Source organism: Leopardus geoffroyi, chromosome D1, assembly GCF_018350155.1.
Source record: "Leopardus geoffroyi isolate Oge1 chromosome D1, O.geoffroyi_Oge1_pat1.0, whole genome shotgun sequence".
Taxonomy (NCBI): Eukaryota; Metazoa; Chordata; class Mammalia; order Carnivora; family Felidae; genus Leopardus; species Leopardus geoffroyi.
This window is the reverse complement of record NC_059329.1, coordinates 25,646,199-25,659,641: the sequence shown is the minus strand read 5'-3', so window position 1 is coordinate 25,659,641 and position 13,443 is coordinate 25,646,199. Positions and strand designations below refer to the sequence as shown.

Sequence of the window (13,443 nt, the reverse complement as noted above, 5' to 3'; positions counted from 1 at the left end):
GTGGTGGAAGAGAAAGTTATTTATCACGAGTCCACTAGAGCTGAGGTCCTTTGACATTTTCTCCACAATGAGCTGAATTAATATCATTATCTCCCATCTTACAGATGAGAAGACAGGGGCTTGCCCGAGGTCTGTACGTGGCTACTGAGGGCAGAGCTGGTATGTAGGTGTGTATTACACATTTATATTAATTTCCCCATATAACCCTCACCACAGCCCGGGAGGCAGGAACAGCCCAGCTATACAAGCGCAGGTACATGCTGTGTGCAAATTCCTGGGCCCTTCCCCAGCTCCTCTCTCCTGGAGGCCTGGGTTCCAATCCTGACTCTTCCCAGTGGCTTTTTTATGACTCTGGCAAGCGACTTAACCTCTGAGTTCTAGCTTTCTCATCTGTAAGATGAGGACAATAAGCAGGAAAAGTTGAGGAGAAGATCAATTGGGAAACTGTAGGAGAACACACAGTCTTCATTATAAAGCAAGATTCTAATTTACAGTTATTTTCACTGCAGATGTCTAATAGCTTAATTCACATAAAGACGTACACAAGGCTAGGTGTCACCAGATTATTTGTAGTGATGAAAAACCTAAGTGTACCACAATAAGGAAGTGGCTTAAAAGCAGTGTGGACCCAGCTAGAGTGTAATACCATGCTACTTTCAACACATATGTGGGCACTCAGCAAGGTCCTGGACATGTGCAGGAGAATAAAATGCACAAGGAGCACCATGGAGCTCATCCTCTAGGGGCAGCTGACGGGAGACACAGTTGTCAAAGGGGAGATAGGGCACAAGGGGTCCTAACCTAGTCTGGGGCACCTATGAGAGCCTGCTTGAGGAACAGACATCAAGGTGAAGCCTGAGGCATCGGGGAGAGCTAGCCCAATGTTGGGGGGCAGAAGGTATGGATCAAGAGAGGGGAGTGCTCCTGGAACACATCCAAAGTGCAGGATGTGAGAGCACAGTGCCTTACAAATCACATTTAAAATACACGTGATGATTGTAGACAATGTTCCCCCAATGCAAAGTGAAAGAAATGTGGACCGAAAATTATACACACTTCAGTTTTTTAAAATTTAAATCTGGAATATTTTTAAAAACATACAATTTTGTTGCATATGTATATGTGCATATACATATTTATACATATGTGTATATACACATGAAGACTTAGAAGTAACCATAAATTCACTTCATTCATTCATTCATTCATTCATCAAATGTGTTTGGAGGGCTGGTAGTCCTGAGATTGCTAAGTACAGAAGGGATACAAGTATGAAGAAGGTGGTCAAGAGCCCACTGTCACAGGCTTACTTTCCAATGGAGGGAGATGGGAAAAAAGCAAATACATGATCCGTGAGACAGGCTACAAAGAACATTAAAAAGGGTCCAGACGGAGATGACCGGGGGGGGGGGCTACTTTAGGTAAAGTCATGAGGGAAGTCCTCTCTGAGGAGATAACACTGAAAACCGACCCAGGGGATGGAGTTGGCTATGCAAAGATACAGGAGAAGAATATGCTAGGCCAGTGGTCCTCATGGACATCATCTGGGGGGCTCCAAAGAATACTGATGTTTGCTGCCCCCACCTCCAGATTCTGGTTTAATCCCATAGGGACACAACCTGGGCATTAGGATTCTTCAAGCTTCATGGGGATTTTTACCAGGTTTCCTGGAGACACTGATAAACCGTGAGCCTGAAAACTACCGGTCTAGATAGAAGCATGTGGAGGTGATTCGCAGTCACTATCTCATCATCTGTGGATGGTAACACGATGGTTATGTTTATTGTCATTTTTTTAATAGTCTCTATTTTGCAGGTTTTCTTTTATAGCCATGCATTTTTTTTTTACAGTAATTTTAAGTAGAAGATAACTCAGAAAGAATACATTATAGGGTCGAGGGGTCTAGATAAGATAAAGGTCCAGGCCCCGCCTAGACCTAGGACATTTGAATTCTGACTGCTGCTGAATGAACAGCGGTGTGATCTTGGGCAAATTATTTTACCTCTCTGGGCCTCAGGTTTTTCTTCTCTCTACAATGAACTCTATAATTCCATGATTCTGTGAATTGGAGCTCTCAGTAAGCAAGAGCCAGCAGAGGCCTGAATAATTAGAAACATGACTCTATGTGTGGGGACGTCTCTAAATAAGGGCCATCTCTAAACTTCCAGAGTTCTAGAGGATCTGATCAGATGCTTCTTTTGTTTTCATTTTTTTTAAATGTAGTTTTCGTGTGAACTTAATATCTGTGGTTTTCTTATGCTGCCCCTGAATGAAACACGAAAAGAGGAACCATAGCCTTCTCTTTGTCCTCTTTGTCCCAGCATGACCAACCACTCTGCTGGCCTCCCTGTCCCCATCCTGCCACAGTGTCTCTGAGGCCCTGCATAGAATCGTTCAGGGCCAGCTGGCGAAAATGCCTTCTATTTGGCCTCTGAAATTTGCCAGGACTCTGCCCACATTTCCCAGAATTGTTCCCTTGCCTCTTTCGCTTTCCCCTCAAAGAACACAAACCCCAGGAGTTGGGCACTCAGGTTTTTTTTCTCCAGCCGGACCACATTCTTAAGGACTCCATTGCAAAGTGAAGAGGAAGGAAAGACAGACTGCAAGTGTTTGTTTCTTTTCTGCTTCCTGATTTCGTTCGGGCTGTGGTCAAAGCCATTAGTGTGAGGGGCTCACCCGTGGGCTCTGCGGTCACGATTTCTGCTTACTAAGAGGACAGGGAGGTATGGTGTGGTGCAGTGGGCAGAGTCCTTGAATCTAGCCTCCTCTCCTGCTTCTGCCCCCAAAGACCTATCACTTCATTGCTGTGTCTCTCAGGAGGGTCCCAGTTACAAGAGCCAGTTGTGAGTCTCTCTTCCCAGATCCGAGTTCAGACTCTTCCCATCGGTAGCTTGAAATTGGCTACCGTGCAAGCATTTGTACCCTGGAAATCAGCAAAGGCTGCAAATCAGGACCCTACCCCCGTCGAGAGCAAGTTGTCAAGCATTCACCAGCACACCACTGAGGGTATGTGCCAGGCCACGCTGTGTCCACAATCCTCTGAGAGCATTTGTTCTAAGTGCAGGATCCCTGGGCTCCACTGCTGACTCTGGAGATAGAATCTTTAGGCGCCTGAGGTGATTCCAAAGATCTGCACACTGGAGCTGGCTTTCTAATGAGTGGTGGAATCAACAAATTACACATCCTTAGAGATTGTTGTTGGCTCTTGAAAAAACTCTGCTTCTGGATGCCACACGACGTATTTTCAGGCTCCGAGCAGTCATCACATCATCCACCACTAAGCCGTCTTTTTCTTGCAAATCTGGGGACAGCTTTGCTCATGACTGAGCCTGCTGACGTATTTCTACCTTGATAAGGTAATTCCTGCTCCCAGGTCTTACCTCAACCTGATCCTACGATGGGAGGTCCCTGTAATTAGCTGGCCCTCACTAGCCATGGCTTCGGGTAGCCAGTGTTTCTTGTCAGAAGTGACTTCTCAGGGGAAAGCTGAAGAGCACAAGGCATAATGAGGCACCTACCGATGTCTCTCCATGCCTTGAGTTCCCTTCTGAAATGGAAAGTCACGCTAACTCCACAGGGGCTAGCTTGTGGCATACTGCTTTATGCCACGTTGGACTTAATGGCAGCTCTTGCTATGATCTGGGGAAGGAAGGAAATTGGTGCCAAAGAGGGACAGAGGCAGGGATGTTGTAAGTGTCTTGAAATTCTACTTGACAACACTTAGTACACTGCCGGCAGAGAGACCACGGCAAAGCAGCCACCAGGAATGTCTTCTGGAAGCAAGAGGACGCTGGGTTAGGGAGGAACCTGTTACCTGCAGGGAGAAGCACCAGGTCTGTAATGCAGGGACTTCAGAGCTGTGGGATTCCTTTCCCATCCCTCTCCTGCCTCAGTTGGCCAGCCGGGCCCTAGGCTTTCCTGCTGTCTGATCTTGACAGGAATGGCTTACTGTTATCTATCTCTGATTTCCTTCTCGTCTCTCTACTTTCTGACCCCAGCTTTTCTATCTGCCTTCCAGAATCGCTCTGAGTTAGGCCCTTCCTGCTTCCTAGGCTCCGGTGTCTTTTTCCGCCTCCAGCCCTCCACCCTTGACGTTGGACAACCGCCTCTGGCCGCCGGGTGCGGGTGGAAGGCTCCCCAGAGCCTCTTCAAGACGTGGTAATGGCCCCGCACTCTCGGTCTCCCTAAACTGATGGAGAGGCCAGACCCTCCCCACTTCTCTCCGGGGAATGGCCGCTGGCTCCTGAGAAGCTGGGTTGGGGATCTGGGGAGGCAAGAGAAGATTCCTCAGACCTGGGGAAGGGGGTGGGAACGCACGCCCGCTGGGGCGCCCCGAGAGGCTGTCGGCGCTCACCCAGGGCAGGAGGCAGGGACCCAGTCTGCAGATAGAACGAGAGAGAGGGGACCTCACTAGGGATCAAAGTTCAGGCTTCCTCCTGAACTGACCCCCAATCTCACCCCCGAATTACTGTCGTCTTCTCCAGAAAGTGACTCTCCCGCCGCCAGGTCACGTGGGCCCCGGTCTGGGGAGGGGAGCCTGGCAGGGCCTCCCCCCCCCCCCCCCCCCCCCCCCCCGGGCCGCTGCGCACCGCCCCTCCCGCCTCCGCTCCCGCTCCCACCCCCGCCCCCCACCCTGGCTCTGCCCCGCCCCCGTCCCCCGCAGCGCGCCCCCCCACCCCGGTCCCCCACCCCCGGCTGCGCCCTCCCCGGGTGCGGGCGGCCGGCATACCGCGGGGCTGAGCCTGAGCCGGCTCCGGCTGTCTGCGCGCCGCGCTCCAAGGCAGCGGGGTGAATGGACGGCATCCAGCCCGGCCGGCAACTTGAAAATAAAAATAAAACAGAGAGAAAAGAAATAAATAATAAGGAGCGCGCCAGAAAGCCAAAGAAAATACGATCGCCAGGCCCGAGCGGGCTGCGAGCCTGCAGCCGGCCCTCGGCCGCGGGCCTCTGGCACTGGAGGCGGCGGGGCCTTTGTGCTCCCCCGGCCACCCCCTGCGCGTTTCTGTCCTAATTGAAGAAACACAATCCCCGGGCTGCGCAGCGACGCGCCCCGCGGCCGCCGGAGGCCAGAAGGGGCCGCTGGCTGCTGGCGCGGCCGCCAGAACGCCCCCGCCCCGCAACAGGGACCGGCTTGTTCTTTGTGCCGGCAAATATTTATTTTGGTTCAAGTGGACGCCTTTCCACAAAGACCACCTGGTTGTAATCAATAACACCTATTTTCAGATAATCTGCCGCTCTCTAGGCAGAGCCCACGGCACTCACCCAAACAGAGACCTTTTCAAAGGACATTTTAAATGGACTGGATTCAGAGGGCTGGAGGAGGGACCCGGGCTGGGGGGGGGGGGGGGGGGTGGGGGGAGGGGTGGTGAAGGGCGGAGGGGAGGGGAGCCCACGGACCTGGGTGGTCAGGCCGGAGCTGGGCCCAGGCGCTGCCAGGTGGCCCTCTCCCCTGGGACCCTGATGGGGGTGGGGAGAGCTTCCAGGAATGTTTCTCCAAACAAATGAAAACCTTTCTCTGGTGGGCCAAACGTTGCTGTAGATGTAGACTTCTAGAAACTCTGACAGTAGCTTCCTCTTCCATCCCGAAGAGCATCTATTTGTCAGATCAGGACTTGGGCTGGAAGCAGCACCAAGGGCACTCGGGCTGGCCAGCCTCCGAGGAGCACCTTGCTTGTAGAGTTAGCATCAAACTAAGAGCGTCTCACAGGACAACGGTTTGTGCAAGAATGTGTGCTGATCACCTCCCTGGGGCTGGCTGGCATGTGCGAGGTGTGGATGCAGCCTGGAAGGAGGTGGATAAAACGTACATGGAACGTATATTCCACTGGGGAGAGACAGACGGTAAACCCGTAAATAGGTAACATACTCCGAGAGAGAGGTGTATTACAGGAACAAAGAGATATGTGAAGACGCTTTGAAAACTGTAGATTGCTTTGTGTTTCAGTTCAGAGGTGGAAAGATCTCTCTGGGCTGCTTTGTCTCCTCTGTGGCAGGTGTCAAGGAAGTGAGTCCATACAGGCGGAAAACCCCAAAAGAGTCGGAAGGTGCTGCTGGCCCCATGACATTTCAGGTGGAAACGCAGGCCTGGGGAAGACCACCTACTAGCGTAATTTCAGAGCCTCAGAATCCTTCATCTCGGATGGGGCTCAGTAACACCCACCTCGATGGGTTGCTGTAAGGATTAGATGAAAACTGATAGCCTGCTTCACTCCATGTTACTTCCTTCCTCCCCAAAATGCCATGTTTTAGTCAAGGTCCAGCAGTGATGCAGTATCCTGGTGTAAAACGCCATTTTTAGACTTTTCATAAGATAATTTCAGATTTCTAGGTGAAGCATGGAAACCAAATAAGTCCTGGAAGCTGAAACTGGGGATTGCTTTCACGGGAGGTGCTGGGCTGGGTCCTTCTGCGCTCAGTGTCATCTTGACTCTGGCAGTAGGATTGGCCCAGCCAGTTGGTCTGGGTGCCTGCCGAGCCCACAGCCTGACTCAGGGAAGAGCCAGGCTTGCTCTGCAACATGGGACTCTCCTGGCCACCACTGTTGGGCCCTGACCCAAGGACAGCTAAGCCATGAGCTCCAAGTAAACCTTGAGGTGCTCAGAGTGAGGTGACTAGTTAGCTTAGCAAGTAAATAACTCAGCGGGCCTCCTCTCAAATATTTCAGTGGGAATATGGAGAGATCGAGGCATGACATAGTGGACGGCCACAAGGGAAGATGTGAAGCAGGTCTCTTAGTCATGGGAACTTAGGAGCACGTTCTCTTGAACTCCCTAGGCTCTAGCAGCTTTCTTGTTCCAGGGCTCCATGAGGCTGTCTGTCCATTTTTGCCAGATGTCCGTCTTCCTCATCGCCATGGGTGTTTTAGAGTAAATTCCCAGTACTTGAAGAAACCAGAGTGAGTGCCTGTCCCTTACAACTCAAAGGCCCACCTTTTATTAGGCCTGTCTAAATAATGTAAGGCTGTTCTCTAACCATAAGCAGCCAGGGTGGGGAGAGGCATATAATGGGCACAATATAAAACCGTTCAGAAGAGTTGTCCTTTATCAGTTAGTAAGGGCCTCCCTGCTGTCAGAGGATCTGCTGTAAAATCTCAAGAAATAACTTCTCATATCCCAACACTGTTTTCTCTGTCCTTGGAGACGGTCGGGAAGAGGGGACAAGACTGATTTACTTAGTCCTTTGTGCTGGTGGGGCCTGGCTGGGGCTGAATTTATGTCATTGCTCTTCATCAAGAATGTGGCTTTCTCCCTCTGATGAGATGTCCCTCAGCATTGATTGTTAGCTCGGAGCTTGCTGAGAGATTAAACTTGGGCTCAGACAACCCAGTGGGGGTCGATGGCCCAGGAAAGATTATGATAAGGCAGGGGTGAGGGACAGGAAGGAGGGTGGTGTGCTGGAATTTAGGATAATTGAATTTGCTGTGCAGCCAGCAGTTATGACCTGGGTCATCCGCTGGATCTTGGGTCGTAAATCCACTAAGACCAGGAAATTCCAGGGTTAGGCCAATCTTTCCATTTTTTCTCAGAGACTAAGATGGTTGAGGATTTAGAGAGAAATGGTTTTCACCTTCTAAAGAAGCTGTGACTCTGAGCAAACTAATATTTTTGCATTACGATACTTAACGTGTATTTCGGAAACCAAGTATCAGTCCCTCCGTCTTTTTGTCAAGTTTCTCCCAGGAAAACCAGCAGGACCTCCTATTTATGGACAATTGTCTATCTGCTCTGATTACCCAAAGTGCTGGAGGTGGAGTGGGCTCCCTCCAGGGGCCTACTGCTTGTGAATTATGAGACCCTGTTTCGACTCCAATTTTCTCTCCATTGCCTTTCGGGCATTTGCTAAGGCAAAGCTGTGGGACCATTTGTAATTAACCCACAACAAACTGAACAGCTGATCTCCTGAAATCTAGATATTTCTTGCAAAGTAAGACTTGACCTAAGGCACACTGTATGCAAGTAATTTTTATGGTGTCTCCAGAATTTTCTGGAAATGCTACAAATACTCCAGGATATTCCTCTTGGAATGAACCAAATTTCCCATAGGTGAGGTGCTTGAATCCTCTGGGTGAATGCAGGTGTCCTAAGAATGTAGGACAGCTTAGGGGATGACTGTGTCTTTGGCCACACAGGTTATTGTGGGGATGGAAATCCTCACTTTCCTCTGCTACCCTCTCTTCACTTCCATCTGACCAAAATCTTCAAGGGTTGGCTTTGAGCACAACCACCAAGTCTAGGATTTGTTGCTGGATTGAAGCCACTTGGAAATTTGGATCAATGGGAGTTTTGTGTCTTGGATTCTGATAAGATGATCACTGAAGTTCATTAAACATTTAGCATGGAAAGAAGACTGAGAACCATCTTTGGCAGGTTTTAGCTACAATCCAAATTCAATTTGCTTTTCAGAATCAGTGGCAAGTTCCTATTTCTTCCCTATAGACTACGTCCCTTGGGAGAGACAGCTTGAATTCTTCACACAACGGTCTCAGGTGGATATGCGTATTGGTTTCCAAGTAGTCAAATATTCTATTATGATTTTTTTTAAGACAAAACTTTGAGTTATTCAGAAAAAAACTAGGTAAGTGGAGGTTCTTAAAAAAGACAAGGACCGAGCAAAGGAAAGGGAAGTTGTCAGGAAAAGCTGGGGTATCTGGAAAGTATTGCTAAAGTATGTGTGGTACTTGATTAAATATTTCTGAAAGCCAGAGCCTAGAGGCAGTACAAGAATCATTGGGAAAGAAATACTGCATATTCTGGGGAAACCAATCAGTACCAAACACTGGCTTGGTAAAAATTGCCAGCAAATTATAATAGTGCTCTGGTCTTATACTTTAACTGTATCTCTCACGTGTTTATTTTCTCTGTGTGTCTCTGGAGTTAACCATAAAGACTCGGGATAGACACCTTACCCTGCCTCTCAGACCTGCAGGGCAGCTGGACCCTGGACATGTTCTGCCAAGCAGGTGCAGTTTGACAAACAACAGGCATGTATCAGACCCTTCCATAAAGCCACGCACTTGCTAAGTCCTAGGAATTAAAAAGAAAACATTGGACACAGCTCCTGCCTTTCATGTCCTTATAGTCTAATGGAGGACACAGGCCTTCAAATACAAATAGATCTGGACCTTAGCACCGATTGATAATCAAAAGTAATTAAAAAGTTGATGCCATTCTTAACCCCAGCCTCCCTCAAAAAACACTTGTGGCATATCCGAGAGTATCGTTTTTCCACACTGGCCAGACATATCCTTCCCCATCTCCTTCCACTCTCTCCCCTGGATACCCAGCTCAAGATTATTTGTTTCATTTAGGAGTGCCTGGGTGGCTCAGTTGGTTAAGTGTCAGACTTCCACTCAGGTCATGATCTCATGGTTTGTGGGTTCGAACCCTGTGTTGGGCTCTGTGCTGAGAGCTCAGAGCCTGGATCCTGCTACAGATTCTGGGTTTCCCTCTCTCTCTGCCCCTCCTCTGCTTTTGCTCTGTCTCTGTCTGTCTCTCAAAAATGAATAAATGTTAAAAAAAATTTTTTTTAAGATTGTTTTATTTTATGCCCATCCCCAACCAGCTCCTAGCTCCTTGGTCTCTCTGGTTAACTCCTATATCTTTCTTTCCTTTCTCTTGTTGTACTCTAGATTCTTCATCTCAAAAGGTGTAGGTGTGTGTGTGTGTGTGTGAGAGAGAGAGAGAGAGAGAGAGTACAGAGACAAGCAGAAACCACATTAGTGAGATTTGTAGTCCCTTGTCCTCACCCATGGCCCAAACATACATACGTTCAGCAAGATTTGTGCAGTTTTAAATGTATATTTCCAGATCTTCCCTTTATCTGCTTCTCTTCTTTTCACCTTTCCCTTTCCCTTCTTTCCCATTCATTTCTTTTCTCTCCTGAAGTATTTATTCTTGAAGCAATACCGAGAGCAGAATGAGGTAAGTATCAGAGTGCAGTGTTATCAGGGCCCGCCCTGGGGGACAAGGGCTCTCGTGTGGAGTGTCCCGGAGTGCAGTGCTAGTGTCCAGGTGGAGCAAAGACAGTACCCATGGGGGACAGGGGTGCGGCCCGTCATGAGTCAGGGCTTGAGCAGATGGAGGAGGGTGTCCCTGCAGAGGGGTGGCCTGGCTTGGGGTGTCAGAGCTTGGACAGGATGAGGAGGACATCATATGGAAGCATGGCCTGGTATGGGGTAAGGAGGGAGCCCATGTAGTGAGGTGGCCAGGGTGGGAACTGAGAGCCAGAGCAGGGAAAGGAATGTCACATGGGGGTGGGGGAGCAGCAGAGATAGGAGACAGTTGCATGCAGGAGGACTGATAAGTAAATGCCTAAATTATGCTAAATGGAAGCCATGTTTCTCACTGTCAAATAAGGGAATTACAATATGGGAAGGGAAAAACTAGGGTGAACCCTGTGGTGTTAGATTGGAAATGAACGCATCTGAGTAAATGTCAGGTTTTCAATATAGATGGAGAGATAAAGAAATAACTATGGACATCAATGTCTAATCATATCTGATGGTTAATTTTAAGTGTCAGCTTGACTGGGCTGAGCGTTGCCCAGATAGCTGGCAACACATTATTTCTGGGTGTGTCTGCGAGGGTGTTTCCGGGAGAGATTGGCATTTGAAACTGCAGGCAAGTAAAGATCTCCCTCACCAATGTGGGTGGGTGTCATTCAATCTGTTAAAGGCCAATTGGTTGGGTAGAGCAAAAAGGGGGAGGAAGGGTAAATTCTCTTTCTCTGCTTGAGCCAAGACATCCACCTTCTTCTGCCCTCAGACACTGGCACGCCTGGTTCTCAGGTTTTTGGAGTCAGACTGGGAGTTTTACCATTGCCCCGACCCCTCACCCCATTCTCTGCCCTTTGGATTCGCTTGGATTGAATTACATCACTGGCTTTCCAGGTTCCTCGGCTTGCAGATAGCACGTTGTGGGACACTTGGTCCTGACGATTGCATGAACTAACTCTTATAATAAATCCCTTCTTATATATCTCTCTCTCTATGCATCCTATTGATTCTGTTTCTCTGGAGAATCCTAACACAACATATGTATACATGTAGATATCTCTGTGCGTGCGCGTGTGTGTGTGTGTGTGTGTGTATGATGTACGTGTGTGTATGTACATACGCTACCTAACTCTGTCCCCTGGAAAGGCCTGGGAGCAGTGACCTTGCAATAGCAGTGAGCACACCTAGTACCCAGATTTTGGGCTCTAAATATCATTTTCCATTAAAAAGAACCAGTGATCCTTGGAGAAACAACTGATTTGGGGGCTAGGCTAGGGAGCCCCAAATACGTTGTTGGAAAAACAAAGAAGTGCTCAAAGATTGGTGGGAACATATCAAAGAGCACAGATGCCAATTTTAATGGCATCCCACTGGGGCAAGATCATCATCAGACTAAACAATGATAAGAACACATATCTAGTGGATAGAATTAGAAACCATGAGTCTCTAGAGACATAAATAAATGAATACATTGAAATTTGAAGGTGAATGAGATATTTACATGATTTCAAAGTACCTACCCACAAAACACAATACTTGTTGATTACACAGGGGAAAAGTACAGTGGACAAGCTTGGAAGACACTACCTTTTTTTTTTTTAATTTTTTTTTAATGTTTATTTATTTTTGAGACAGAGAGAGACAGAGCATGAACAGGGGAGGGGCAGAGAGAGAGGGAGACACAGAATCTGAAACAGGCTCCAGGCTCCGAGCTGTCAGCACAGAGCCCGACGCGAGGCTCGAACTCACATACCGTGAGATCATGACCTGAGCCGAAGTCGGACGCTTAACCGACCAAGCCACCCAGGCGCCCCAGGAAGACACTACCTTAATCAAATTACCAAAACGAACTTGATCAATAAAGGGATAAGTTGAAAGTGTGTGCCATCCATAAAGTGCATGGAGAAGGTAGCATCCCTCTGTGATACTGCTGTTGTAGATGCCTAGCCTAACTCTAATAATGAGGAGATACCAGACAGCTCCAAATGGAAGGCCATTCTGCAAAATAACTGGCCTGTAATATTTAACATTGTCAAAGTTCTAAAAGTCAAGGAAAGGCTCGGGAATGCTGCAGACTAAAGATGTGGGACAATAGGGCCCCTGGATGGATCAGTAGGGCCCCAGGGTTATGAGATTAAGTCCCTCATCATGCTCCTTGCTCAGTGGAGAGACTGCCTAAGATTCTCTCCTTCTGCCCCTCTCCCCTGTCTCTACTCTCTTCCCTCTCTTTTAAAAAAAAATTAAAAAAAATTAAAGATATGGGACAACTAAATGCAACTGGGATTATGAACAGAATTCTTTTGCTACAAAAGGCAATAGTAGGACAATTAGCAAAGAGTGAATGGTGCCCAAGATATGGACAGAAATCTGTCCATATTTATTCTCCTCTTGAATACATCCCTTGTGCAGTTTCCAACGGCCAACCTTTCTGAAGGTATAAAATGTGCTTCTAGTTCTTACAGTGACTGTTCCTAAATAAAGGTGCTACTATCTGAAGGAAAAAGAAATCTGTCTATGTTAATTTTCTGATTTTCACAATCACACTGGATTACGTAGGAGAACGTTGTTTGTAGGAAATACACTCTGCAGCATTTGCGTGTGATGGAGCCATCAAGCTGGCAACTTATTCTCAAGTGCTTCAAAAAAAAATGTTCATTGTAAACTCAACTTTTCTGTAAGTTTGTGACTGTTTCAACCTTTTAGAATTTTTTAAATTAAAATAGTATATTCATGATATACAAAGGAATTGGAGAGTGTGATTCGACTCTTATTTTCTGGTATCTGAGAATGACGACAGACAGCTACTTACCAAGACAATACCTCGCGTTTCCATAGTTCTTTTCAACATGCGGAACATTTTTACTTACAGTGTCTTACTTGACTCCCATGACAACGTTGTACGGTTATGACGATAATCTTCATTTTACAGATGGGAAAATCAGGCTCAGATGTAGTATGTCATAATTAGGATAGTGGAAACAACCGGCTTCGTACCCAGGTCTCTCTGACGCCATCCCTGTTTTTTTAATCTTTTATTTTTTATTTGAGAGAGAGAAAGAGAGAGAGTACGAGAGGGGCAGAGGGAGAGGGAATGAGAGAGAGAGAGAGAGAGAGAGAGAGAGAGAGAGAGAGAGAGAATCCCAAGCAGGCTACATGCTCAGTGCAGAGCCCAACTGAGGGCTCAATCCCACGACCCTGGGATCATGAGCTGAGCCCAAATCAAGAGCCAGATGCTCAACCGACTGAGCCGCCCGGGCACCCCTCCCTGTCCTGTATGTATTCTCTTGGCGTATGGTCTGCAAACAATCTGGAGCCAAGCTTACTAGGCATAAAATCCTAGCTCCCAGCCTCTACCTCTTAGCCGATTTAAAAACCCAACCCAGCATTTCTGACAAAGGGCATTTTTAGCATTCTTTCATAACAGTCTCATTTTATTTGCAGCTTCCTGC

General features: G+C 47.8%; 1 long non-coding RNA gene across 1 annotated transcript; it reads left to right on the top strand.

Moving 5' to 3' along the window:
- Positions 1-3,664: 3,664 nt before the first annotated feature.
- On the top strand, positions 3,665-9,368 carry LOC123600925. The gene is made up of 3 exons (XR_006713884.1): positions 3,665-3,833; positions 4,019-4,158; positions 5,994-9,368. It is a non-coding gene; the product is annotated as an uncharacterized LOC123600925 (long non-coding RNA).
- Positions 9,369-13,443: the final 4,075 nt, after the last annotated feature.